This window comes from Ursus americanus, chromosome 6 (assembly GCF_024610735.1).
Source record: "Ursus americanus isolate L20-20 chromosome 6, mUrsAme1.1.p, whole genome shotgun sequence".
NCBI classification, from domain to species: Eukaryota; Metazoa; Chordata; class Mammalia; order Carnivora; family Ursidae; genus Ursus; species Ursus americanus.
Window position 1 is genome coordinate 6,939,808 of NC_142132.1, and position 26,113 is coordinate 6,965,920.

Consider the following 26,113-nt stretch of genomic DNA (forward strand, 5'->3'; position numbering starts at 1 on the left):
TCAATTTTATTAGAACCGAGACAATCCAAATCAAGATCACTTAAGATGCAATTTTATTCCCTTTCAACTGACAAAACTTAAGAAGCCTGACATAGAAGTGTTGGACAGAATGTGGACTGAGGCAACCTCCTGGACCTTGCTGGTAGGATGTAGGAGATGGTAGGGGTGAGGGGTGGACAGCACACAGGAAATGTAAGCCATCTTATTATTTGAGAACTTGACTTAGATGGTGGGCATAGATGCCCACTGCAATCATCAAGTAAATATTCAAATTAAATATTCAAATAAGTAAATAAGAGAAAAAAATAAAAGGAACTAATTATGAGTGCGTGTCATAAACCAAGGCTTGTCATTAATCCTCTTCTGGGCATCAGAAGTCCAGGGGTGGGGAAAGGAAAAAAGAAACAAAAAAAAGAAAGTAAAATCCATTTATAATCCCATTACTGCAGGACACCTGCCATCAACATTTCTGAGCATTCTTTCCGTCTATTTCCATGCACACTTGTAGATAGATTAGATTGGTAGATGAAAGATAGGACACAAACAGCACAACGATAACGGAATTGGGATAATGCTGTATATGCTGCTTTATAAATTGATTGGTTTCCTTAGTTTATTTGCAGGTGTTTTTAAAAGTTGCTATTGTCTTTAACTTAATCTAATGCTTTTCTGCTCAGACATATTTTGAAAGAATCAATAAAAATCATATGAGTAAATGAGAAAGCAGTTAAAGGAAAGAAAAAAAATAAGTTTGACTCTAACATCTCCTTTGCAGATAATTGAGAAAATGGTGCTACTGACAGAGAGGGAAAAACAGAAGAACCTAGTAGGGGGCTGGTTTGGGAAGGATGATGTGTAAAGCTATAGATACTTTGAGTTGAAGGTGAGCATCCGGTTGGGTATTTGGTTGAAAATTCAATACAGCAATGTAAACTTTGGTGTCATCAGATTCAGGATGATGATTGAAGCCAGGAAAATGAATGTTGGTGATGCCTGAAGAATAAAGATTTGAAGGATGGTCAGTGCTAAAAAAACAAAACAAAACAATATCCTAAAGAGAGAAATGAGCAGAGACTGTGAAAATCCACCATTTGGAAAAAGAAGAGAAAGAGAGAGAGAGAGAGAGAAGAGAGGGCAAAGAAACAAAACAGATGAACATATGGGAAGGGAAAAAAAGAAAGAGGGAAGCAAGCTATAAGCGACTCTTAAGGATAGAGAACAAACCAAGGGGTGATGGAGGGAGGTCGGTGGGGGATGGGCTAAGTGGGTGCTGGGCATTAAGGAGGGCACTTGATGTGATGAGCACTGGGTGTGGTATGTAAGTGATGAAGCACTAAATTCTACTCCTGAAATCAAATTACACTATATGTTAACTAACTAGAATTTAAACAAAATTTTGGGAGGAAGAAAAAAAGGGAAGGAAAGAAGAAAGAAAAAAGAAAGAGAGGGCAAAGACCCCAGAAAAGAAAGGCGCAGAGAGATAAGAAGAGAGCAGGACAGTGGGGGGTGGGGGGAGGAAAGGCAGAGTTTGAGGGTCTGCAAACATTTTGCAAGAGCAAAAATGGAGGAGGAGAAGAAAGCATAGTTGGCAGAGTGCATGGAACAGAAGGGGCCAAGGGGACTGAAAGAAATGGAAATAAACCAAGAGGAAACAAGCCTGAGGGTCACAGCCCGGCACCATCAGCCATGGCCACGCCATGCAGTTCATCATCCAGCTCCCTGGGATGGATGTCTCCCTCCTGGCCAAAGAGGAAGGGCTGGGGAAGTTAAGGCCACACACTCTGCCGGGAGGCAGGCTGGGGTTCTGACCATGCCCTTTCTGCTCTGCCATGTTGCCTCCCATTCTACCAGTCTTGGAACCTCCCATTCCCCCAGAGCTAAGTGTGGACCTGGCACTAGTAGGTGCTTAATCACTGTTTTCTGGGTGAATGGAAGAATGAAGACATTTTAAGAAAAGTTCGCAGAGGCTCCTGGTTGCACCCTGGGGACGGGTGTGTCTTTCTCCAGCACATCTTAGCACACTGTCAAAGCTTAAACACCAGGCTACTCTGGCTCTGCTAAGAAAACAAATAAATGGATCGTGGCATTCAGGGAGCAAACCGCTAGTGGCCAAATATTTTTTAATTTTAAATAAGTACCATAGGACTTCCAGGCTGAAGGATGAAGACCCTTCGATTCGAGCTTCAGCATCTTCATATCCGATATACGGCACAAAAGTACCGAGCGCACGTGGATCTGCTAATGTGCCTGAAATGATTTGAAAATGAAAAGCCTTAAGAAATCACATTTGCTATTTTCCAATAGGCATAGAGGAAATGTGATATCTGTAGCCTAGATTACACAAGAGAGTTGTGTTTCCTTCTTTCTTCTTTTTAATCTGTTTACTGACAGGAAGAAAAAAATAGCAATAATGGGGGGGGGGGGAGTCTGTTTTCTGCCAAACACATGATTCGGCTGACAGCACAAAGAATCAGATAATTCTACAGAAAACTGACAAGTGATTGGGATGAAGCTGTAGAGTTCTCTAAATACCCACAAATATTACTGTCTGATGCTTAACATTCACAAACCATTAGATCCAACATGTATATTTACGGTTTGATAATCAGCTGTCATTAACAGATGAATAAACAACATAATGCTCACGTTAGGAGGAACATACAAATGGGAGAAAAAGTGCCAAAACCCAAGAATGCTTACCTTGTTCCCCTCCAGGAAAATAAAGAGGGATGAATCTCTATAATTTTAATAGTTGAATCTTCTCTGATATTCTGTGTTGTCTTAGCAGGCGGAGCCTCAGATTTTTTTTCCCCCCACATGAAATTTATAGTATCAGCCCATCTCATCAGGAGAAGTTGCATTAAAGTTACCAGATCAGAGATAATCATTCAATGGTCATCTTTACCTATTAACCCACAATAGCGTCTGTGCAAGTGGAAGAGCTCAACAATGTCTTTCAGGCTGATAGAACCATTCTGTAATTTTAGTTGTACGTCTCACTAGCTTAGGGAAGTCACTTAATTTCTCTGGAGCACATACTCTTTGAGCTGCTTCTGGGATTATGATAATGGACCTCGAAGAAGTGTATCAAGTAAAACTCTTCACCCTGGGACATTCTATGGATGACAGTGTGATGGCGATGATGACGACGATGATGGTGATGATTTCATCTCAATGCAACGGGAAATGTACACGCAGATGCATCTGATTTGGGGGTGAGTGGCCGGGGTCTCTTGCATAGCAGCCCTTTTAAAACTCAACAATGTTCGTACAGCCACCTTCACAGGGGCAGGATTCCCAGCAGCCAAAAGTGGAAGCAACCCGAGTGTCCACTGATGGATAAATGGATAAACAAAATATGGTCTATACATACAATGGAGTATTCTCCAGCCTTACAAAGTAAGGCTACAACATGGATAAAGCTTGAGGACATTGTGCTAAGGGAAACAAGCCAGTCACAGAAGGACAAATACTGTATGATCCCACTTATGTGAGATCCCTGGAGTAATCCAATTCATGGAGACAGAGAGTAGAATGGTGGTGAGTGAGAGGCAGGATGGGGGACCATGTTTAATGGAGGCAGAGTTGCAATGTGCAAAACGAAAAGAGCTCTGGAGACGGATGATGGTGATGGTTGCCCAAGAATGTGAATGTACTTAACACTACTGAGCTATACCTTTAAAATGGTTAGGATGGTAAATCATATTTATATTTTACCACAATTCAATATTAATTTTTTTAAAAGAATGAAGCTTAAAAAAAAACTCAGGGGAAAATTGAGCCCCAGCACTCTCTTTTCTCCAAGACTCCATTAAAATAATATTGAAGGAATAAAAAAAATGTAGAATCTCACACCAGTGAAGGAAACCAAAGCAAGACATCAGAGAAAAAGTAATTTAAACCAGTTTCTAGATAATGTAAAGGTGATGGGTGAATCTAGTTTGTGAAATTGGAACAGAGGCAGGAAGAAGCCGGACATGAATGGTGAGCACAGGGCGGGCGTGGGGGGCATTTGGCTTGAAAGTCTCCAGACTTGAAAACTGCAGCCAAATGGATCTCTCTCCCTGCACCTGCCCTCAGGTCTACAGTGCTCAGGACACAAAAGGATATGCTCATACTGAGCACAATATTTAAAGTAACTCGCCAACAAGAGCTGCAATATACCACATATAATATATTGGTCACTGCTACCATTTTCCTGTGTGCCAGGCCCTGTACCAAGCACTTTACCTGCATTATCACATTTGGTACTCATGGCAACCCCATGGGGTTGATAGTTTTCTTATTATTTTCACTTTGCTCATGAGAAAACAGAAGCTCCAAGAAGTTGCCCAAATTTGTCTGACTCCATCCTCGTAACTTAAAGTAACGCCCACGTCTGTCTTACTTCCTATTCTCACCCACTGTGCTATTAGGCCTCCAGTATGCTCTCCGGAGAACATTATGTGGCTTAGAAACACACAGACAGATGCAGCTAAAGGTATCTCGACACAGAGATACACCCAAATAGGTATTATGGATCAGATACTTCAGGAGCGGGAGGAATAAAATCCCTTCTTGCCTCTACCTCTCATGGGCTGGACCCAGTGGGAGGAAGTTGGACACAAGAGTGTGTATCGATGCTGTCCCCATGGACCACCAGGGGCACAGAGCCTCTCTGGGGTGAAGTTAGAAGGGGAGAGAATAGAGGTATAGAAGAGAACCCATGTTGTCTGTCTTCCTAATAAACATGTAAGCTCGAAGAGCACAGAACTCTACAGACTTTTGTCAGTGTTGCTCACTGATACATCCCAAACTGCTGGAACTCTGGACAGTTTACAGAGTACAGAGTAGATGCACAGTGAACTTTTGTTAAATACGTGAATGATTTCTTGCCCGAGCCAGCTGATCAGCCAACATCATCTAGGGCAGGAATCAGCGAACTACAACATGGAGCCAAATCCTGCCCTCCTTTGTTCTTGTAAATAAAGTTTTATGGAAACACAGCCACACCATTTGTTGACGTATTGTCCATGGGTACTGTATGCCGTTAACAGCAGAGTTGAGCAGGTCCTATGAGACTATAGGGCCCACAAAACTGAAAATAGTTGCTATCTGGCCCTTTCCAGGAAAAGTGTGCCGATCCCTCTGGTTGTGGGACTGGGAGCCAGGGAGATAATAGGGAGCCAGGGACCAAGAGCTATTGAATCTCAATACCTAAGCAGCTCATGGATGGGAAACAATTTCTGAGCCCATAATTCCATCTTGCGAATTACCTCTGCACAACCCCCAAATGATCCTTAGGAAGCAAGTCTTCTTATGCAGAAGGAAACTCGCTCATCAGGACACCTCACACATAGATGAGAGTAACGATGCCGTGGGCGAACAGAAGTTTTGTCCGAGGAGCTTACAGGGGTTTCTCATCTCATTAATCCTGGTGACTTGTGTGGTGAAGAGGTCCCTGAGGATGGGTCTACCCAAAGAGCTTTCATTTTCCAAAATCCTCCAGTCACGCGGAGGGCAAGGTGGAAGTCCTACCCTCCTGAAAACCCTCTGCTCGCCAGGACTCTCTCCTTCTAGATTCTCTTCAGGGTATAAGCTCAACCATGAATCATATTTTCCCCTCAGTTTTTTTTTTTAAAGATTTATTGATTTATTTATTCGACAGAGAGAGAGACAGCCAGCGAGAGAGGGAACACAAGCAGGGGGAGTGGGAGAGGAAGAAGCAGGCTCATAGCAGAAGAGCCTGATGTGGGGCTCGATCCCATAACGCCGGGATCACGCCCTGAGCCGAAGGCAGACGCTTAACCGCTGTGCCACCCAGACGCCCCCTTCCCCTCAGTTTTGAACATGAAACCACAAACTTCAGCTTAGCTCTTTAACTTGAGGGTACAGCAAGCTGGGGGACATGGAGTGCAGTTTACATTTCCAGATCCCCTCACGGTGGCAGGCTGACGAGGGACTTCTCACTGCTCACGCCCCTGTAGCCCATCGGAGCCCCTGCCCCTTCAGCCTCACCTCCCTGCTGGTCTTCCATAGCCATTCCCTTCACCTCCCTCCCAAAGGGACATCTACGCTCACCACTTTGTGCTCTGGACTGAATGTTTGTCCCCCTAAAATTCCCATGTCGAAGCCCTACCCACCGGCGGGATGGCATCAGGAGGTGGAGCTCTGGGGAGGTCATTCGGCCATGAGGGTGGGTCCTCATGACTGGGATTAGTGACCTTACAAGAAGAGATGGGAGAGAGATGATCTCGCCCTCTGCCGTGTGAGGATACAAGAAAGAGGCCATCTGTGGGCCAAGAAGAGCACCCCAACCAGAACCCAACCACGCAGACATCCTGATGTTGGACGTCAGGCTCCGGAACCATGAGAACAAATGTGTGCTGTGTAAGCTGCCCCGGGGCTATGCTGTTGTTACAGAAGCTGAGCTGATGCCACGTTCCCACCTTGCTGGGGTTGCCTCCCACCTGTAAGCTCCAGCACCACCTGGCAATCCACTCCACAAAGCCCCCCGGAGCCCCCGCAGACATCAGTCTGACTAAAATTGTACGCACTCAGACATGCAGTCTTTGCACTTAAAAAATGGCATTATTTCAGCGCATAGACGCTCACAGTGAGTCATTTGCCTCTGGGATGAATCACGGAGCCCTGACGGACAGGGGCAAGGCTTTGCTGACACAGCACTGTATTCACTTTTCCCAAGGAACCTTCATTTGGGAGAATGAATTATCCTCCAGGGTTTCAGGAACTCCCTGACCAATTTATGTTCCTGGGGAATACACACCTAGCACACTACATCAATCGTGGTTCTGCTAACCTGCAATGAATACAAACATTTCTGTAGGCACGACTTATCACTGGAAGCTTCTTCATCTTGCCCAATGCAGCTATAGGAATACTATTAATATTTCATTTGGAGGAGCCAAAACTGGGAACAGAGAAGACACATTCCCCCACCACTGCTAGCACACTTCCAGAATATATGAAACAGTTCAGAGAGACATTTGAGTAATTTGGGGTGACTTTATTGGAACCCCCACCAGTCTTGCTTTATTTCATCATATTCTATTTATGACAGCTTTTGAAGGTCAAGGTACGTGGAAGGGTATTTCCAGCACCTTGGGGGTTGTGTATTTGCCTGTCTGTTGTAGTAAGTACTGAAGACAATCGGAATGAAAGCTTAAATACTTATATAATGTAGAGAGAAATGTGCTCACATCTGTGTATAAAATAAGCAGATAAAACGGTGCTCAAATTAGATGTGATCTCCCCCCTAGTATTGGCAACGCACAAGCAAGGCTGGCAAGTGGTGGCAGGCATCAGAGGATGGCCGAGGGAGAATGGCAAAACTGCAAGGCCAGCTCTGTCCAGGCAGCTGCTGTCAGGTGACCCACAGAGAAGCAAATGGAAAAGACTACAGGAATTGGGATGCTGGTGGCTGACCAGTGATCTGAGGAGTCTGGGCTAATCAGGGTCATCAGCATAGTCTTCTTCTGAAGCCCAAAGAACTCCAAGTCCAACATTTCATTCACTTACAGCAGATCCACCCAGCCTCCCAGAAGGGCCCGATATCGATAGGATGGCCCTGTTCAAACGTGTTTCTCATAAAGGCACGTGATCGGTCTTGTGGTTCCATCTCACCAGGTCCTGGGGAAATTGATAAAACGTTTCTGGTGCCATTTTGAAAAATTGAATCTAACGTCAGCCATGCTGGAATGAAAACAAAGATGCCTTCCGGAAGCTACCACTTGGGGAAAAAAAATAATAAAAGCTCTAAGGAAAAAGCGCGAACACTCTGCAATTATCAGCTAATGCATGTAGTCATCCTTGCCAGGCTTGGACATGGGCGTTACATTTTCTGTTCTAAGACATTTTTTTAACACTGACATCTTGGCCCGGAAGATAACTGTTGGCTCCCTTGTTTAGAATAAGAAATGGGTTATGCTGATTTGGAAACTCAGAATGCAATGGGATTTTTTTTTTTTTACTCAGAGTGTATTACTTAGCAATGGGATGTGACGGGCGGAGGAGGGTCTGCTTCAAAGCCAAAACAAGCTTCCTGCAAGGCCATCTCAATGGCCTTCTTATGTACACAGGGAAAAATCAAAGAATTGAAAATAAGTAGGTCTGCTTAGATTTCTCACTGTTGAGAAAACAAAACAGCATTTCCTCTCCGGTTTTCTATTTTGTAAACAATTTGGTACGATAATATTGCCTCGCATTTTCATTTGACTGCCACAGCGTGAGGTCAAATGGAAGAGCTGCAAGGAAGGTTTCAGGAGGATGACACTGGAAAAAGTTCAGAATTCAAGGCTCTGCCATGAGGAGGGGAGTTGGTGGGGGTGGGGGGGACAGAGAAAGACTTGCTGACCATGGACCTTGAGCACCAGGCCACACAGGCCCTGGAAAAGCCGAGGGGGGTCATCTGTAGCCAAGCTCCTCTCTGACAAAGATTCACAATCCTTTGCCCTCGGGGTTGCGCAGTTACAGAAAGCAGGTGTCCCTGACTGGGGGGCTGGGGGAGACAGTTCTTCAGGTAGTCCATTACCTGCAGGAGAAGCTGTGCCTCTGAGCGCCTTTTGAGCTTGAAACCAGACTGAATGGGAACCAAGAGCCGAGGGTCTGCGAACACCTCCCTTGCCAAAGCTGTTTCTGTGGCAGTGCCTCGGCTCTGCTCATACCTGTGTCCAGATGGACACTTTGACCTTGGCCACGGCCACTCGGGTCCTCTTCTGTCCGTGCCGGGCCTGGGCTTGGCTGGACTGCCATGGAGGGGCAGGAGGGACGGCCATCTGGTGTGTGAGGCGTTGCCTGACAGGTGGCTCAGCGGCAGGAGAACTTACCAGGCTGAAACGAATCCGAGGACAGGCTGGCTGCTGGGGATTGTGAAGCTCACGGAAGCCTCCCAGGCCAACTCAGACGGTGAGGCGGAGAGGCCAGGAACGGGGAACTGGGTCACCCTTATAACTGCTGCCGTGGTGTGGCCCTGAGTGAAATCCCTGGACCACGAGCCTACCAGCAACAGAAGAGCCTGCCCCAAGGTGGGATGGGAGGACCACGGCCCATGGGGAGGAGGAGGGGTTCTGTGGGTGGTGCCCCTATATCTGGACTCCTGTGTCCCAAGCCACATCCATGGCAGCCTTCGAAGACCTTCTAAGTGGCTTCATTCAGAAGGTGACCGTGGCCTGGTCCAATCCAAAGTGACTCTTGAGTTGAGGATGTCACGAAGAGGGAGCAATGGCAAGAGGTTTCTATTCCTGTGTTTGGGGACCTGCCCCCACCAGCCTGGTGTCACCCAGAGCTAAATAGAGCACCAAAAGCAGCAAGGAAAGCGGCTGTCTGACACACTCGCTCTAACCTAGATGAAGCCAGTAAGCTCTGGGGGCCACACTTGCTCACCTGTCAAATGAAGGAGACCCATCTGCTAAACTGTGTCTCGATTCCTCACAGCAGGAATGAAGACATTGGAGCCAGATCATTCCGAGTTTGGGTCCTGGCTCGACACCTTACAAGTGACATGATCTTGGGGAACTTGCCTTCCTCACCTGACCTTCGTTCTGCCATTAGTAAGATCATATAATAATGCATCATTTGATCCAAGGGCTGAGTGAGATACAAGCTCTCCAGAGAGTGGACGGCACGCAGTAGGCCAGCCTCCCTTCCCAGCTGTCCTCTCCCCTAGGGTCCCTTCAGTTTAAAACTTCTGCAAATCCTGGGTAACCCCATACTGGTCTATAGCATCTTTGGGATCCTCTCCTGTTAAGGCTGATTTCATTTGCACAGGTAAGGGATCCCATAAGAAGGTGCACGTGCCAGGCTAGCACCCGGCCGGGCTATGCTTGGGCAAATCACCTAATGACCTTTCCCTCTGTATCCACAAATGAACCACACCTGCCATTACTCTCATGGCTGCTGAGCCACGGATGGCGTCCCCACAGAACCTGGCGTACTTCTTCACGGGCATCCAGCGCCCTCAGAGACTTGTTCCCATCGCAGGTGGAAGGCATGTAGCGCCCACGTCGATGGCTCTTGACCACGTCAGGATCACCTGCTCAGCTTGCCAAGGGGAGGGGAGCCAGCCCACCCAGGGGTCCCGTACCAGCACTGTGCAGAGGAGTCTGGGGGTCTGCTTTCCAAAAGCTGAGGTTTCATGGGAAATAGAAACTGACATCTAGGGGGCAAACGGCATCAAGGGAAGATTTAGAAAACAATGGGGAATTTGTTAAGGAAAAGGAGGGACTTGTCAACACTTTTCTTCTGAGGCTGATTATCTTTGCAAAAAGTCCAGGTGAGTAATTCATTCTTTTATTAATTTAACATCAAATTTTTGGCCATCTAGTTGAGTATATATATCACACCGTGTGCTGGGGGTTCAAAATCCTGAAGCTGAACAGCATTTTAAAGATGGACTCTTCCAGGGGCACCTGGGGGACTCAGTCAGTTGAGTGTCTGACTCATGATTTCGGCTCAGGGTCATGGGATCAAGCCTGTGTCAGGTTCTGTGCTGGGCATGAAGCCTGCTTGAGGTTCTCTCTCTCTCCCTCTCCCTCTGCTCCTCCTCCCCTCTAAAAAAATAAAAAATAAAACAGAGATGGAATCTTCCAAACCCGTGACTCTCTGGATGAGGAAGATGAGGCCCAAGAAGGGACGTGGCTTGGCCAATGTCACATAGCCAGTGACTCCAGAGAACCAGCATCCAGAGGTCTGGCCTCACTCCCTCCCTTCCCTCCACACCCCGCCCTTCCCCAGCTACTCAACGCAAACTACAGACACATTTTGTTTGGTCTAGCAACGTTTTTCTGCCAATTTCAAGGAAGAGTACAGATAGCCGTCTTCTCTTATTAAGATCTGACCACGCAGGAACACTGGGCCGCTGCTTCTCACAGGCAGGAATGTGCAATCATGCTTCCCTTCCCGGCGAGCCAAGGGCCTCACATGGCCACCGGCCTGCCCCCACATGCCATTAATTCCTGGCACCTGCCTGGCCCCTGAAGTCTGAGTTTGCAATCCCCCAGATCCACGAGGGAGGAGGACCAGCAGTTAGGTCCCGTTAACTCTCACGGCCAAACCTCAGTGAGACATTCGAATGTAAGAACAGTTATGTAACATAAAAAAATCAAGAAGTATAACTGACGTGTTTACGATTATATTACGAACAACATTTATTGTCCCTGGGATTTCCACTAGGCCTGAAGCCACGGGTCCCAGAATATGGGGATTCTCTCCTAGAGAACTCTGATATCCCCAATGGGCCACAAGGCTTAAGAGGGTTTTTTTTTCAACCTTTTTCCTGGCCCCACACAGGTCGTTACAGAGAGGTTCTGTCCATTTTCCGCTTCCCCTCGCCAGCTGGGACCAGTTGCCTCCTCTGCCGGATTCTGACCCAAGTTCTCACCAGCACACCTGCCCTCCACCCGCCATCCCACCATCGTAGCTGGTGTGGGGCCTGGAGAATTTGGGTTGCGTTTGTTAGAAGTTCAGAAGAAAGGGGGTTCGCTCTGCAAATTAACTGTGTTTGCAGAGCAGAAAGTAAATGTTTAACCTGCAGAGAAGATACTATTTGAAAACACTTGGCTGCCCTTTTCTGCAGACAAGCCACGTGCTAATTGTAAAGAATTACATGAAAATGGGCCCGGCCTGACCTTGGGGCCTGTGGGAGCACCTGACAGTGAGCCAGCCAGCGGAACGAGGCGGTACTGGGCTGTGAACGTGGATCCCAGCACAAGAGGAGCCTCACCAGCCGGATAAGCTTTCCCATGTTTACTTCCAACGAGTCGGGTTTTATAGAACGTCTGCAAACAGGAGCAATGGATCCAGTCCCTTTAGGTCATTTTATTAAGAGACAGTGGAGCAGGGCGAGGGTAACAGAGACTTTGTGACTTTGTCACCAGCCACTGACCAGGAAAGCGTCACTGCCCTGCCCGGGAAGGCCGAACTCTGGCGTCAATCTGAGCCACCACTGAGGTAAGAGCCGGAGAAACCTCCGGAAACATCCTTTTCCCTTGATCCTTCCCAAGTGGGTGGGGAAGGGGATGGAACAAGAGAACAGAAGGGCAACGGGAGCAGCACGGCGCACAGGTGTCCTGTCCCCTCGCCGCTGTTGGTCAGAGCACGCTCACCCTTTGGGCTCAGCACAAACCCGCCCCTTCCCAGTCTTCTGCTATCTCCCTAGTTCAAGGGTTACCACCTCCAGCCCCTTCCGCAGCCCCCACGTCCCATGGCACTGGCTCCCTGGGTCTCAGCCGACCGCAGCGGCTGCTTGGGTCAGTGGTTGGCTCCTTGGAGGCAGGACCCCTTCTTACTCATTTGTGTGCCGTGCCCTCTCCCCACCACCTCTGAGCACCAGGACAGTGCTGAGCCCAAGGCAGACGCTCAAGAATGCTTGCTGAGGTGGAGACAAGGAGAGTTTGCGAATAATCTACAGGAAGGATGTGTTGAAGAAAGTGTGATGTAAACCGTCAGGGTCAGGGCTAGGGCCAGGGATTCCTACGAAAGCACCTTGTTTGGAAGTTGCAATGGTACCTTAATGGATGGAGTTAAGCATGAGTAAGTTAGCACCTACTCTGTGCAGGGCACCACGGGGGCTTCGGTTCTCTAGAGCTGGGTAAAACCACCCAAACCTAACGGCTGAAAATGCAGGTCTGGGCCGAGACAAGTGAGGCCCCCAGGGCACAAGGTCTAAGGAGGTATCCACTCTGGAGGTCAAACAAGGACAAGCTAGGTCCCTGAGAGCGAGTGCCTCCTTACACCTTGTGTCCTAAGTGCCTTCTTGCCTCATCCTCGTCCCCACCCTGCTTAACGTTCCTCGTGGTACTGCGTGTTGAAAGGGCTCAGCTGGGCAGCTCTGCTGGGCTCACCCGGGATCTTGGGATCTCGTGATCTCTGAGCTTGCAGCTGATTGGCGGCTGGGGCAGGAGTCCTCTGGCGGCTCTGCTTGTACAGCTGAATATCGCGCAGGTGGTATTGCCACGCGGTCTCTCCTGAAAGACGGTCAGTCTCACGAGGCAGTTCGGGGTCCTGATGAGAAGTGTTCTGAGGGAAGAAGGTGAAGTTGCCAGTCCCCTTCGAGGCAGAGCCTGGAACTGGCCCAGCTTCACTCCCATAGCCTCCTTTTGGTCGATGCAGCCTCAGGAGTAGCCCAGATCTGAGGAGGGCCAAGGACACACCACCTCTCCAGAGAAAATGTGATAAAGACATTGCAGCCATTCTAACCCATCATTAAGAATTAGAATAAACTGTTTTCTAATTTCAAGAGGGATTATGGAAATAGGAAGGTTGGATGACCCTGGTTGGAAGCCAAGCTTTGTCACTTTCGCTGAGTCTCTTTTTTGTCATTTATAAAATGGAGATACAATCACTTGCCCAACAAATATCTATTAAATGCCTGCTATGTGCCAAACACTATGGCAGGTGCTGGAAATATGATGGTGAACGGGACAGTTGACCCGGCTCCTACTGCAATTTTATTCTGCGAGAAATAGATTGTTTTAAAAAGGAAACATATAAATGGGACTAAGTTATGAAGGAAAGGAAAAGGGTGCTGAAATAAAGAACAGATTGGCGGGGAGGGCCAGTGACCTTAACCAGAATGATAACAAAAGGTCTATCTCCGGAGGTGATATTAAGATGAGATCTGAATGCTGAGAAGGACTAAGGACTGAAGGAAGCTGGGAGCCAGGAAAGGAGCTGGGAGCCAGGGGAGGAGCCGGTGGGCGGTGGCAGAGGAGCCTTTGCCAGGGGAGGGAGGAGCTGAGCAGTAGTAATACTCTGAACTGAGGGGGCGTGAGAAGGCTTGTGGAGGGAGCACACTTACTCGTTGGTTCACCACTAACCCTGAAAAGTTAAGTAAAACGGAACATGAAACAATCAATTTGCAAATACATTATGAGCACAGCGTGCCAAGCAGTAATAGCTCTGGGACTGAGAACTACTTGGTGTTGACTATTCTTACTGTAGGCTTGAATGATGGGGCAGAAATAATCCCCCTGATGTTTTTTTTTTTTTTAATATTTTATTTATTTATTTTTGACAGAGATAGAGACAGCCAGCGAGAGAGGGAACACAAGCAGGGGGAGTGGGAGAGGAAGAAGCAGGCTCATAGCAGAGGAGCCTGATGTGGGGCTCAATCCCATAACGCTGGGATCACCCCCTGAGCCGAAGGCAGACGCTTAACTGCTGTGCCACCCAGGCGCCCCACCCCCTGATGTTTTTAAGAGTAATAAAGCTGAAGCTTTGGTCTCCTCCAAAGCCCTGATCTCTTGAGGGTGTTCGATCCGAACGTGCCTGCAGCACAGGGACAAGGGTGGTGGGGGCAGAACTTCAGAGCCATCTCCCCTTTACCTTCAGATCACCCCATTCTTTTGGGGCCCTCACCATCCAGCAGTACCAGCCTCTGCCGGGTGTCCTCGCCATCAGCTCCTCCCCCACTCACTTCCCCACGTTGGTCCCGCGCTGACAGCTGGATCCAGTGGTCCAGTCTTTCTCTGCACTCCAGACCTTTCCACGAGTCCATCATCTGCCTGTGCACTCCATCCTGCTCAGGCCTTAAAGTTCCTTATGACTTCCACCAGCCTCCACCCACCTTGCCATCCTCTCCACGGCTCCTCCTGGGCCTCTTCATCACGAAGAATGGCCCGCTGTGGAAACAGTAAACGTCAGGGCCCCTCTCTGACCTCACTCCTTCATCCCACCTCACAGGCTCTTCCCAGTTCAGGGACCTTGTAGCCAATCAAGCTTTTTCTGTGAGTCTCTTTCTGCTTCCCTTTCATCCCAAGAAATTCTTGGCATCATGTACTTTTGAGCACCGCCTTGATGATGCCCTCATCCTTATCCTTAGACCAACGCGCCAAGGAGCCACTTCTAAATAAACCCCTCCATATCCCCAGTCCCCACCCACACCCCCCGTTCTCTCTCAACCTCCCTCCCACCCCCACCGCCAGCCAGGTTCTCAGCACCAGCATTCAGGATTGCCAGTTCTCAGGTCCCATCTGATGCCCCCGTCAGCAACATCCCATCCCTCATGATACATTTTCTCTAGACGGCTTTCAGGATGCCACTCTCTGGGTTTCCTTCCCATATGGACTGCTCCTTTTGTTCTTTTGCTGGTTCTTCTTCTCTCGGCTTAATTTTGGAGCGTGCAGGGCACAGTCGCTGGTTTTCTCCTATGTGTCCACACTCCCAACTATCTCCCCGAGTCCCATGGCTTTAAATAAAATTTGTATGCTGGCAGTTCCCAAAATATATACCTTTGTTGCCAAGATGTAGCTCTTTGCATCTCAGGGACCTACTCAGCAAACATCTCAAACTGGACATGTCCAAAACTGAACTTCTGATCTACCCCCGCCTCCCAAGTTTGCACATCCTCAGTCTTCCCCAATTCAGTTGATGCTAACTCCCTCTTTACAGGTTTCCAATGAAAACTCCTTAGAGAGAAACCAAAATTTTCTCAAGCTCCACATTCTAACTTCAAAAATACATCCAGTCCTGGTCATTGTGAGAAGTTCCAATCAAATAGACTCCTGTGCAGATGATAAAATATAAAAATTTAGCTACCTAAATACACTGGAGAATAACCCAGAGCAGACAGGTTTTGGAGGGAGTAGACACCTAAGAGAAGGGAATGACCCCGGATGAGTTTCCCACTTTTGATGGGTGTTCTCCAAGGGAAGGCTCAAATGTACACCAGGTGGGCCAACTAAAAATCTGATGGCAAACCTTTAGTCTTGTTTGAAGAACTAGGAGAGAGGGTTCAACCATGTATCCAGCACCTTCTATGATGAGGCAATGTTCTCCATGCTGGGGATGGCAGTCAGTGAATGTCCAACCCTCAAAGAGTGTAAGGAAGGTCGGCAGAAAATCAACGGGGAACATGCCTATTGTTTTCTACAGATAAGTGCTATAAAAAAAATAGCACCTGGTAATTTGATAGATTACTTATAAGTTTGGAACCTAGTAACAAAAAGAGTAGGACATGAGATTTATAAGGTATACAAGGACTGGATCTGGTTTGAAACCCTGTAAGCAGGCTGGATTTCATTCTAGCTGCAATGGGAATGTAGTGGATGGATAAAAGCAGAGAAGTAACATGGATATATATATTTTAAAGAATTCTCTGGTTTCTGAGTGTAGGGTGGGTTTAGGGGCACAGGGCAAGAGAGGAGGCAGGGAGACGAGTTGAACAGTTACATTAGTCCAGACAAAAGGAGACCATGACTGGGATAAGGGTATGTCAACAAAGTTGCAAGAAGTTCTTTGAATTTTGATTTTGTGTGACGGTACCACCAACAGGTCTTGCTAATATATTGGATGCCAAGGGTGAGGGAAAGGGAGGAATCCGTGGTGAATACTGTCTTGCTCCTGACCTACCACAGCATGGTGATGCAACTTACTGAAAGGTTCAAACACACATACCAACCAGTTGGCCAGAATGTGTGGGTGCTCCCCCAACAGGTGTCTCCAGATTTCCATCCGTAGGGCTTCTGTAAGAAATACCATATAGCATGTGGGTCGCAGGCTATACTCAATTCTGCAGTTAGCAAGAAAGGAAAATTACAGGCCGATATTCTTCATGAACATAGATGAAAAGACCTAAACAAGTATAAGCAAATCAAATTCAGTGATAACTTTCAGCTTCAGTTCCACATTGTCAGGGGCTTGGAAGGGGCCACTCCATCCCAACAAGTAAAAAGCTAAATAAAGTGAAAAATGAACAGCTCTTCTTGAATCCATAAGAGAGGGGAGAACACACTCCAAATTCTCCCAAGGCTGGAAGAACAGGCAGATACAGCGAGTCACAGCTTACCAGAGCAGAGATTCACAAGCAGAAACTACAGAGGGAACCAGGGCCGGGGAGGAAAATCCGAGCTCTAATTGACAACTTGCTGGAGGCTCAGTGCAGATGGGTCTGAAGTTGAAAACTCCAGGGGGATTCAGTCCTAAGGGAGCCCCCAAAACATTGTGAGATTTACTTCCAGGAGCTCAACCACATTCCCACAATAAATATCAGAGGGGGAATATCCCCCCAGGCTTCTGGCAGCGGGAGTGGAGAAGGAGCCCTACCTACATATGTCAGAGAACTCTGTTCTTCCCTGCCCTCGAGGGAAACTAGTTACCTAGAACCTGACTGGGGGAAGGGAAATACCCAATTCCACTCTAGCCGCGGTGTCCCCCTTAAGGGAGAGGGAAAAAAACTGAGAAACACTTGTGAAATTCACAGCCCAGAGGCATAGCTTCACTAGAAAATGGAGACCTAGTCCTGGGACCATAGAATGCTTCCCTTCTTCCTACACCTCACCTCACATTACTAAAGGCCTATTTACCTAGCACATTCCTTGAACCCAGCATATCATGTCTGAATATCAATTTAAATTATAAGGTGTCCTAAAAGGCAAAAACCATAATCGGAAGAGACAGAACATCAGAACCAGACATGGCAGGGATGTCGGAATTATCAGACCTGGAATTTAAAACAACTTGGTTAATATGCTAAGGTCCATAATGGATAAAGTAGACAGCATGCAAGAGCAGATGGGCTATCTGAGCAGAGAGATGGAAATCCTAAAAAGAACCAAAAAGAAATACTAGAGATCAAAAACACCGTAAGAGAAATGAAGAGTGTCTTTGATGGACTTAGTAGTAGACTGGGCAGAGCTGAGGGAAGAATTTCTGAGCTGGAGGAGAGATCAATAGAATCCTCAAAAACTGAAAAGCAAAGAGAACAAAGGCAGAATATCCAAGAACTCTGGGACAGCTACAAAAAGTGTAGCATATGCATAATAGGAATACTAGAAGAAGAAGAGAGGAAGGAACAGAAGAAATATTTGAAAGAATAACGACTGAGAATTTCCCCCAATTAATATCACATCCCAAGCCACGGATATAGAAAGCGCAGAGAAAATCCAGTGGAGTAAATGTCCAAAAAACCTACACCTAGGCATATTTTCTTCAAACTACAGAAAATCAAAGATAAAGAAAACTCTGAAAGAAGCCAGCGGGAGGGAATAAAGAAATAACTTACCTAGAGAGGAACAAAGATAAGAACTACATCTGACTCCCCGTCAGAACCACACGACCAAGAAGTGAGTGGAGTGGAATATTTAGCAGTGAGAGAAAAAAACCACCAACCTAGAATTCTGTGCCCTGTGAAATTATCCTTCAAAAGTGAAGGAGAAATAAAGACTTTTCAGAAAAACAAAAGTCAAGGAAAAAATTTTATAGTAGTTCTGCCTTGCAAGAAATGTTAAAAGAAGTTCCTTAGAAGGAAAAAAATATTGATCCAAAACTTGGATCTACATAAAAGAAAGGAAGGGCATCAAAGAAGAAAAGTGAAGGTAAAATAAAACCTTTATTTTTCTTAATTGATCTAACAGGTAACAGTTTGTTCAAAATAATAGCCACAATGTATCCAATCGTGTTTGGTTTCGTGTATATCATATCTATGTATACTGTGTTAGTGTATACATGCAGACTAGTATACGTTTACATAGAAGTAAGATGAATGACAGCAATGATACAAGGGAGGGGAGGGAGGACGCTTATTTCACAACCCGCGAAGTGGCATGGTGTTATTTGCAGGTGGATTTGGATAAGTTGTAAGTATCTATTGCAAAATCTAGGGCAACCACTAAAACATGTAAAAGGAAAAGTATACCTGATACGCTAAGAAAGCAGAGAAAATGGAATCCTATAAAATGCTCAATCCTAACGACAAAAGGAAGGAAAAAAAAAAAGAGTGGAAGACAAAAATAGGATCAAAGAACAAGGGTAACAAATGGAGACTAGAAACCCCTAATATCTAATGGTAGATAAGAATCTACCTCTATCAAATTCAATGAGATAAAAAGGGTAATGCATCATTATTAAGCTGCATTTATTTTAAGAATAGAAAGTTGTTTAACATTGTAAATTCAATCAAAATAATGTACCACATTATCAAATTATGCAATCGTCTCAATAGATGCAGGAAAAGCATTTAATAAAATTCAATACCCATTCATAAGAAAAGTATGAATAGTAGGGAACCTCTATAAACTGAGAAGAAGTGCCAAAAAAAGAAACAGAACAAACATCATAATTCAGTGGTGAAATATTGAAATCCCCCCCTTGAGATTAGGAATGAGATGAGATTGCCCACTATTACCTTTATTCAACATTGTGCTAGAGGTCTTTGCTAGTGCAATAAAGCAAGGGAAAAAAATTAAGGATAAAGAAAGAAAGTAAATAACTGCCATTGGTCACAAACAACATGTTTGAATATTAGCAACTGAAAAGATTTACAGCTATGTGAATTCAAGGTCACTGGATATAACGTCAATATATAGAAATCTATTGTACCAGCCACATACACATAGAAAATTAAATTAAAAAATGATATCATTTACAATAGTCTCAGAAAACAAAATGTCCAATAATAAATCTGACAAAAGATGTTGAGAAACCTATACACACAACAAAATGCAGAACAGTTATCAATGGAAATTTTAAAAGACCTGAGGGAGAGACGGTGGAAGGGAGGGAGGAAGGGAGGGAAGGAAGAAAGGAAGGAAGGAAGGACACATTCATGAATTTGAACAGTCAATATTATAAAGATATTCCCAAACTGAATTATAGATTCAATGCAACTCCAATAAAAATTCAGATTTTTTTTTTTAATGTGGTGGTCTGAACTGACAAGTTGATTTTCAAGTTTATGTGGAAATGATAAAGGCCAAGAACAACCCAGATAATCTTAAGCACAAGCTAGAGGACTTACATGACAGATGTCAAGATTTATTACAAAGCCACAGTAACGAAGGCTGGGTGGTGCTGTTCCGCTCATAGGCAAACAGAGCAGTGGAGTGGAACGCAGGATCCAGAAAGAGATCCACTCTTATGTAGTCACTATATTTGTAACAAAGACACAGCCGTGCCATAAGAAAAGATGAAACCGAGTCAATTGGATATCCGTGCAGGAGAAGTGAATCCTAGCCATTAACAAAAATGAATTCCAGATTAACTGGAGATGAGGTTGTGAAGGGAAAAACAAAAAAAGCTTTTAGAAAAAAACCACAGGAGAATTATCTTCCTGACTGCAAGGTAGGCAGAAAGTTCTTAAACATAACGTTAAAAGCACTAAGCATGAAGGAAAAAAATTAGAGTTGTTTTAAAGATTTTATTTATTTAAAAAAAAAAAAAAAAAAAAAAGCTCAAGCCAGGGCGAGGGGGGAGAGAATCTCCAGTGGATTCTGCCCTGAGCACAGAGCCCGATGCAGGACTCAATCTCAAGACCCTGAGATCATGACCTGAGCAGAAATTGAGAGTCAGACTCTTAACTGATGGAGCCATCCAGGCACCCCCCAAAATTAGAGTTTTTAGAATTTAAAGAGGAAAATTTTTAACTTAAAAAATAAAGTTAGACCACTACAAATTAAGAACTTCTGATCATCAAAAAAAGAACACACACACACACACAAAACCACCATTGAGAGCACAAAAAGGCAAGCTGCTAGGAATAACAAGGGAGTCATTCCCAAAATATGTAAGGAATTCCTATGAATCAATAAGAAAAGACACAATCTGGTGAGAGACTTGAGCAGATATTTCAAAAAAGAGGCTACCAAATGGCCCAAAACATATGGAAATTTCCCAAACTCATCAGTCATTAGGGAAATACAGATTAAAATCACGATGAATATTAACGTGTATCCACCAGCATGACTAAAATGTAAAAGACTGATCGTACCAAGTGCTGGTGAGGATGTTGAACTGACCTCTTCTCCGCTGCTGCTGGGAATTCATCAGTATCTGCTGTGGCTGAACACGCTCTGTGGCTCAGAAATCTATGCCCAATTAACGGATATGTACACAATATGTTCTTTAAAACGTTAAAGTGTATGGCAGTGCTATAAAAGTCGGAAATAATTTTGATGGAATTATTAAATAAGTTGTGGTATATTCTCGTAAAGGAATAACATTTAGAAACGCAAATGAACAACTGATGGCTACCCACAATGTGGATCTCACAAGCATAATATTCAGTGGAAGAAATTAGACACAAAAAGATACACACTGAATGGTTCCATTCCAATACAGCTCAAGATTAGAAGTCAACATAGTGGTTACCTTTTGGTTGGTAATCTATGAGAATACAAAGGGGGTCTTGGGGTGCTGCTCATTTTATTTTTCTTTTGGTTGGTTACATGGATACGTTCCCTTTGTGAACACTTAGTGAATTTTACATTTATGATTTGGGCCCCTTTTTGTGCTTGTGTAAAAAGCTTACTTAAAAACAAATATAAAATCTGTAACAAAAGAGCTGATCCATCTGATAAAAAGAATAACCAGAGAAATAAATTTCTTAGAAATTTGGGGCGCCTGGGTGGCTCAGTCAGTTGAGCGTCTGCCTTCAGCTCAGGTCATGATCCCAGGGTTCTGGGATCAAGCCCCGCATGGGGCTTCCTGCTTAGCGGAGAGTCTGCTTCTCCCTCTGTCCCTTTCCCCTGCTTGTGCTCTCTCATGCACGGGTGCGCTCTCTCTCTCAAATAAAATCTTTTTTTTTTTCAAGATTTTGTTTATTTATTTGACAGAGAGAGACACAGCCAGTGGGAGAAGGAACACAAGCAGGGGGTGCTGGAGAGGGAGAAGCAGGCTTCCCAGTGAGCAGGGAGCCCGATGTGGGGCTCGATCCCAGGACCCCAGGATCATGCCCTGAGCCGAAGGCAGACGCTTAATGACCAAGCCACCCAGGCGCCCCACAAATAAATAAAATCTTTAAAAAAGAAAAAGAAATAAAAAAATATCATTAGTGAAGAAAACGTTCAGTGGACCACCTGAATAATAGAATGAGCATGGCTAAAACCCCAGCTGGTATCTTCTAATGGGAATCAGCAAACTGCCTCTGTAAAGGGCCAGATAGTTAATATTTGAGGCATTACGAGCCACAGAGTCTCCACCACAGCTGTGTGACCACATTACAGCCCAGAGCAGCCACAGACAATATGTAAATGAATGCGCAGAGCTGCACTTCAATGAAACTTTATTTCTGAACACTGAAATTTAAATGTCATATAATTTTCAGCTGCCTTGAAATAGGATTATTCTTTTTCTCCGCCATTTAAAAATACAAATTAGCTCACAAGCCACACAAAACCAGGTAGTGGACCAGATCTGCCACGCCAGCTGCCCTGGTCTAGAAGATCAGCCAAGGAAGCCTCGTATCATTTAGAGCAGATACAAGCAGATAATTAGAAAAGGTGAAAAAACAAGTACGATAGACCCAGAAGATAAAATATTAGTTTTATTAGACTTCCAGGAGCAGAGGAGGAAAAAAAGTAAGTAAACATGGAAGTAAAGGTTTAATATTTGGACTACCAGGCCCCACTGAGTGCCCAGAGGGAGGAATGGAAGAAGGTCCACACCTAGATATTTGGGGTGCAGGTTCAGACCTCCAACCTTAAAGAGGAAATTCAAAACTGTTTCAGAGGGAACAAAGCATTTTATAGGGATCAGCATGAGAGTTGGACTTAACTCAGACTTCTCTGCAGACATGTTGAGTACTGGAAGGCACCGGAAAAATACCTCAAAGTCCCATGGGAAAGGGCTTTTGATCTAGCAGTCGAGATTCAACCAAACCTGCAGTGAAACATAGGGGCACCTGTGGCTACGCAAGGAGGCCACAGCATGTCCCGTGTAAAATGAAGATCTCCGGAAAGTTTCCCGGAAATTTGGATAAGCGTGCATCTCAGGTATGCTGCTGTAACTGGAGTGTGGGGCTACAGACAAGGTTAGTTGCTTGTCCTACAACCATTTCTCCTCCCTTTGCTAACACGCCCCAGTTTTCCTCAAGATGGCAACGTGCTTCAGACAGGCAGCTCAGATTAAATATTCGTCTGAACCATTCGTAGTAGTACATTCTCTTTGCCACTGGTCAGTTAGGGGTGGGTGTACGATGAAATTCTGGCCTGTGAGATACTAGGGGAAACTTCTAGAAAGCTTCAGAGCAAGCTCTTCCATGCTGATAAAAGGGAACACACAGGAGAAGACGACTCCTCCTCTCTGCTGCTCACATCGCTGTGTCTGCCCAGGGAGCTGGGCACTGGGGCTCCAATCTCTAACATCAGGCAACAGGCCTGAGAACAATAGACAACATGCGGGTTATGACAGAGTGGAAAAATAGAAAGCACCTGGGTCTCTGATAATATCTGAGCTGCTTAATTAACCCAGCCTGAACCAGTCTACCTCCAGAATTCTTGGTACATGAGGTAATAAGTACTCTTTTGTTTAAGTCGCTCCTAGTTGGAGTTCTTTCCAACCAACTGGCCTCCAATTGATGTAAGTAATGAAAAAAGACTGGACAGCATTTACCTATCTGCATTTTTGTAAAACTATGCCTCTGGGGCCTAGGCAGGCCGCCCATGGAAGGACCACGGAAGTGACACTGCGGCTGCTGAGGAGGACGGACTACAGGCTTGGGGCCTCTTTGGTCTAGACAGGCAAAATCTGGGAGTTAATGTGATCAAAACCCACTAAGGATAAATATCATTGACGAGATCAGGATGGACTTGGATGCCACATGCTGAATGTTGGAGCAACAAAAGCATAAATGTGATGTCCTGCATTAGTGGCCTGAGCTCTGGGGACACTGTCTAGCTGAATCAGTAAGACTTCTCAGGACTTAGGACTGTTGCCATCCAGCCAGGATTTAGAAGAGCAATAAGTTTCCCTGCCCTCTGTTCTATAAGCACCTGGGTAACATCATCTACAATACAGAGGCTATGCATTATTAAATTCTGCAGAACTGGCATAAGGTGGGAGAGTGCCAGGCCATTGTCATTAGACCACTAACTACCCTCCACCATTCAGGATCCAGTGTGTATATAGACACAGGGACCAACCTCAAAGCCAATTCCTCAAGGGCCTTCTACTGAACACTGAACCATTAGAAGCATTTCCTTAGATAGGTGAATTTTGATTTTCCAGTGATGCCCCTTGAGGGCTTACCAAAAGCCATGTCTCACCCATGGCCATGAAGTCATTTTGTGTTTGTACACCTACCAGTACAGTGATTCTCAACCCTGGAGGCACATTAGAATCAGATGGAATCTTTCAGGGGGGGGGGGGGCTGGACAAATCTCACCAGGTGATATTGATGTGTTTCCCAAAAGAAAATCCCTTTGCTAGGAAAAAGGTTGTGTGAGTTAAGTGTGTGGTCCCAGGTACACTGAGGTTAGGTGTTACTGGGAGAGCTGGGTCCTTTGGATTTCTATAGTTGTTTGGATAGGAATGAAGATCAGATCTTGGGTCTGTTTGCTTGTGAAGCCGACAGGCTCAACAGGTAGGATACACTTCTCCCTTGCATCCTCCTCAAACTGTCTCTATTTTGTAGTTGTTTTTTCCGTCATTGATATTTTACTGGATTGGTATAGAACCCAAAAAGTCAGGCATAGCTAAGAAATATGAGCAGTTCCCATGTCAGGAACAAGATATTTTCTAATATTTCATTTGTGAGTTGGTGTTTGTTATATATAAAGGGTCAGCAAATGGAGGACTGCCCCTTTGTTTTTAATTGTTTGTTGCTTACTTTTTCTGCTTCTCTCAACTCAACCATGGAGCAGGCCTCCCACACTTCCTATGTCCTTCATTGCTTATTATTCAGTTCACACACAGGCGTGTGTTGGAGTTGGCATCTACCAGCTCATGGGAGCTAATTGTCTGTGTTTCTTCCCAACTCTGCATTCAGTGACATTACATTGGGAGCCTGAAATTGGCCATGGAGGCTGTATTTGCACCATGAAAATCAGCAAATGCTACAAATCAGGGCTTTCTCCCCCCCCAGAGAGCCAGTATTCAACATTCCCCAGCACACCACTGAGTTCACATCTTCATACTTCAGAAAGCACATAAAACAAATGAAGAAGATACTATTCATGGTGAAGAATTGACTGTGTACATTTATCTTTCCTGTCTCCTGTCACCCTTCCAAAATCATGGTAAACAACAACCAAGAAAAGGTTTAAGTCAGTGACAGAAGAGGCAGGCCACTGGCCAGAGTGGTGCATGGGATGCCTCTCTAGCACCACTTCAAAACCTCTTGTCCTAGCCATGGTAGCACCAACCCAGAGCAGGGAGGGCTTTAGCCAACTTCCAGCAGGCAGCACCTGGCAAGGTCTTACCTCCCGCCCCAGTCTTCCATGAGGCATGCCATACCACAGGTGCTCCTGGGCTTCTATACCCTGGCAACCTGCAAGTGCGGGGCGTTCAAGTCTCATGGGGTAAACCTTTGAGTAATGAGAGAGATGGGGCCATCGGACCTCTCTCAGTGTGGTCCTGCAGAATCAGGATAGGCCAGCCTATCCTCGTATGGGTTTCTCTCTTCCCAATGTCCCTCCCCTGTACCTGGAGTTAACACTTCCTAGTAAAATGGTAGCTCATTAGCCTTTGCCTCTGCTCAGCCCAGACTAGGACAGAATTTATGGAGGCTGGTGGACAGACGGTGAGGAGGCAGCTGCTGAGGCCCAGCTGACAGAGCTGTAGCAGAGAGCATAGCGCAGGGGTTGGAACCTGTGGGGGAGGGCCCTGGATGCCCAAGAATAAGAAACACTGTGCCTGACGGAAGGTGGGACAGAGAAGTAGACCAAAAAGGGTGGTGGGGATGGGGGGAATTTGGTGCAGTCTGTAGCTTTGGCCATTAGCACTCTACTCCAGGCAACTCAAGATAAACATGGGGTCAAATGAGACCAGGAAGGATTAATCCTGGTATACAGGGACATTCAACAAAACAGCTAGCCCACACTCTTCCGAAGGTCACTATCAGAGGGAAAAAAAATCTAGATTTAAAGATTCTTTTTGGGTGAAAAAGGAATGACAGTGTAATGCATAAAACTTCATTGGCTCCTGGTTCAAAAAATGAAAGACAGGGAACATATATATTCCATTGGGACAACTGGGGAAAACTGAATATGCAATAGATATTAAATGACATTATGAAATTAGTGTTAATTTTTTTAGGTATGATAATAGTAGTATGGATATGTTGGGAAAATGTCCTTACTTTTAGAAGATACATGCTGAAGTAGTTAGGGATGAAGTGACATTATGCCTGCAACTTGCCTTCAAATAATTCTTAAAATAAATGTGTGTACATAAACACAGATAT

At 45.5% G+C, this 26,113-nt stretch overlaps 1 long non-coding RNA gene across 2 annotated transcripts in view; it reads left to right on the top strand.

Annotated features, from left to right (window-relative positions):
• The first annotated feature begins 11,572 nt into the window (after window positions 1-11,572).
• Window positions 11,573-26,113, top strand: part of LOC148109752 (uncharacterized) — a 127,416-nt gene continuing 112,875 nt past the window's right edge. For both annotated transcript variants that reach the window (XR_015724696.1, XR_015724697.1), the window contains exon 1: window positions 11,573-11,946. This is a non-coding gene — a long non-coding RNA (uncharacterized LOC148109752). The remainder of the gene's footprint in view (window positions 11,947-26,113) is intronic.